Source organism: Nerophis lumbriciformis, linkage group LG03 (assembly GCF_033978685.3).
Source record: "Nerophis lumbriciformis linkage group LG03, RoL_Nlum_v2.1, whole genome shotgun sequence".
NCBI classification, from domain to species: Eukaryota; Metazoa; Chordata; class Actinopteri; order Syngnathiformes; family Syngnathidae; genus Nerophis; species Nerophis lumbriciformis.
The window spans coordinates 69,935,554-69,938,970 of NC_084550.2; the positions used below are offsets into that span (position 1 = coordinate 69,935,554).

The 3,417-nt window shown below is 38.5% G+C and overlaps 1 non-coding gene across 1 annotated transcript; it reads left to right on the forward strand.

Annotated features, from left to right (window-relative positions):
- Window positions 1-1,414: 1,414 nt before the first annotated feature.
- On the forward strand, window positions 1,415-1,520 carry LOC133590742 (U6 spliceosomal RNA). Its single transcript, XR_009814499.1, has one exon. It is a non-coding gene; the product is annotated as a U6 spliceosomal RNA (small nuclear RNA).
- Window positions 1,521-3,417: the final 1,897 nt, after the last annotated feature.

Genomic DNA, 3,417 nt, shown 5'->3' on the forward strand with positions numbered 1-3,417 from the left:
CGGGATATAAGTTTTGATCCATATGGCCCAGCCAGGTTTTCCAAAGCCCTATTTTCACCTCTTATTGTAAAGTTTTCACAGTTCACATTTTTGAAACAATTCCAACCATTCCACCGTTCTCTTATTTGGGACAACAACAGTTAATTTTTATTGTACAAATTCCCAAGTTTCCCCAAAATTCCGAAATACCAATTCTCAGATCAAAGTGTTTCTACATCAACATTTGTCAACCACTTTAAACAATTCTCTAACACCAACCCATTCATATCATCTAGGACAATTGTGATATTATCTATATTTTTAAAATGTCCAGGTTTTCCTGAAGTTCCCAAAATTCCAGGAAATTCTCATTGAAATGAATGGAGATTTTCAAAGTTCCACAACTCCCACATTTCTCATCCGATTCAAACCGTTCCACCATCCACACACTCCACTCACCCTGGACATTTGAGCCATCTTGTTTCCCGGATCTGATCATTCCCCCACTGAAAATTAATGGGCAATATACCTTTACCTTGACCACATTTCTTAACAGATTTGAACGCTACCAAAGTATTAGCATGCTGACATCTTAACATTAGCATGCTAACTTTTTTTTAGATAATTTTGCAACTGTGTTCCCCAGAGTCATACAACTTCATAGCTGCTACATGCCAACTGTTTTATACATTTTAAATACATTTTCGATTTTTCTACTTTCTCATTTTATATTTGTTTAGCTAGTGGCAACAAACAGGGAAAATTAAGCAAATTCTGACTTCTTAAGGCTGACAGTATTGGAGGTGTTAGAAATTACATATGTTGATCTAAGTTGGTGACAACTGGAAAGTAAGTAATACACATAAAGTTTGAATCCTGACTGCACTACATTGGGAAAACATGCTGTTTTTAGTTTTTGCAAGTAGTATTTTTTGAATATTTAGCAAGGTCGACCACACACTTAAATAACAAAAAACATCAAAGTAATGATAATATTTGGCTTCTGCAATGGCGTATTGGTAAGGACTTGTGAAGAAAGCCATGTGATCAGAGGCATGAGCGTTCTCCACGAGAACAAGTCTGCTGGAGAAGGAGTATGTACTGATGGGGGAGGAGTATGCAAATATTCTTGTCGTCAGACTGCTGCCATTGTTGGTGCCGTGAGGGGGAAGGAACCTTTTGCACCAATGCTAGCAGTCTGACGTCCAAGGCCTTGGAATATACTACCCATCGGCCCTTACTGGGACTGACTCAAAATGCATTTGAAGTTTATTTTTAGCGCTGTCATTACATACATACATTAGATCATAATCATCCGTAAACATTGACATGTTGTATCATATAGAGTTCAATTTGGCTTGTTTTCTGCTACCATGTCTGTGCAAAAGGTAGCGGGACGTAGCCTACTTATACCAAATCGTTTCCTAGACCCATTGCGCTACTTCGGTAACGCATATACTAAAATTGGAACGATACAGAGAAGATTAGCATGGCCCCTGCGCAAGGATGACACGCAAATTCGTGAAGCGTTCCTCATTTTTATTTTTTTAATAAATAAGCATGCAAGTATTGAAAAGTACAATATGCTTCATCTACATCAGGCCTGGCCAACCCGCGGCTCTTTGGCTGGTTTCATATATATATATATATATATATACATATATATATATATATATACACATACATACATACATACATATATATATATATATACATACATACATACATACATACATACATATATATATATATATATATATATACATACATACATACATACATATATATATATATATATACATACATACATACATACATATATATATATATATATATATACATACATACATACATACAGGTAAAAGCCAGTAAATTAGAATATTTTGAAAAACTTGATTTATTTCAGTAATTGCATTCAAAATGTGTAACTTGTACATTATATTTATTCATTGCACACAGACTGATGCATTCAAATGTTTATTTCATTTAATTTTGATGATTTGAAGTGGCAACAAATGAAAATCCAAAATTCCGTGTGTCACAAAATTAGAATATTACTTAAGGCTAATACAAAAAAGGGATTTTTAGAAATGTTGGCCAACTGAAAAGTATGAAAATGAAAAATATGAGCATGTACAATACTCAATACTTGGTTGGAGCTCCTTTTGCCTCAATTACTGCGTTAATGCGGCGTGGCATGGAGTCGATGAGTTTCTGGCACTGCTCAGGTGTTATGAGAGCCCAGGTTGCTCTGATAGTGGCCTTCAACTCTTCTGCATTTTTGGGTCTGGCATTCTGCATCTTCCTTTTCACAATACCCCACAGATTTTCTATGGGGCTAAGGTCAGGGGAGTTGGCGGGCCAATTTAGAACAGAAATACCATGGTCCGTAAACCAGGCACGGGTAGATTTTGCGCTGTGTGCAGGCGCCAAGTCCTGTTGGAACTTGAAATCTCCATCTCCATAGAGCAGGTCAGCAGCAGGAAGCATGAAGTGCTCTAAAACTTGCTGGTAGACGGCTGCGTTGACCCTGGATCTCAGGAAGCAGAGTGGACCGACACCAGCAGATGACATGGCACCCCAAACCATCACTGATGGTGGAAACTTTACACTAGACTTCAGGCAACGTGGATCCTGTGCCTCTCCTGTCTTCCTCCAGACTCTGGGACCTCGATTTCCAAAGGAAATGCAAAATTTGCTTTCGTCAGAAAACATGACTTTGGACCACTCAGCAGCAGTCCAGCTCTTTTTTTCCTTAGCCCAGGTGAGACGCTTTGCGCGCTGTTTCTTGGTCAACAGTGGCTTACACGAGGTATGCGGCAGTTGAAACCCATGTCTTTCAAGCGTCTCTTGGTGGTGGATCTTGAAGCACTGACTCCAGCAGCTGTCCACTCCTTCTGAATCTCCCCCACATTTTTGAATGGTTTTTTTTTCACAATCTTGACCAGGGCGCGGTGATCCCTATCGCTTGTACACTTTTTCTGACCACAGTTTTTCCTTCCCTTTGCCTCTCCATTAATGTGTTTGGACACAGAGCTCTGAGAACAGCCAGCCTCTTCAGCAATAACCTTTTGTGTCTTTCCCTGCTTGTGCAATGTGTCGATGGTTGCCTTTTGGACAGCTGTCAAATCTGAAGTCTTCCCCATGTTTGTGTAGGCTTCAGAACTGGACTGAGAGACCATTTAAAGCCCTTTGCAGGTGTTTTGAGTTAATCAGCTGATTAGTTTGTGGCACCAGGTGTCTTCAAAATTTAACCCTTACACAATATTCTAATTTTGTGACACACGGAATTTTGGATTTTCATTTGTTGCCACTTCAAATCATCAAAATTAAATGAAATAAACATTTGAATGCATCAGTCTGTGTGCAATGAATAAATATAATGTACAAGTTAAAGTTAAAGTTTAAGTACCAATGATTGTCACACACACACTAAGT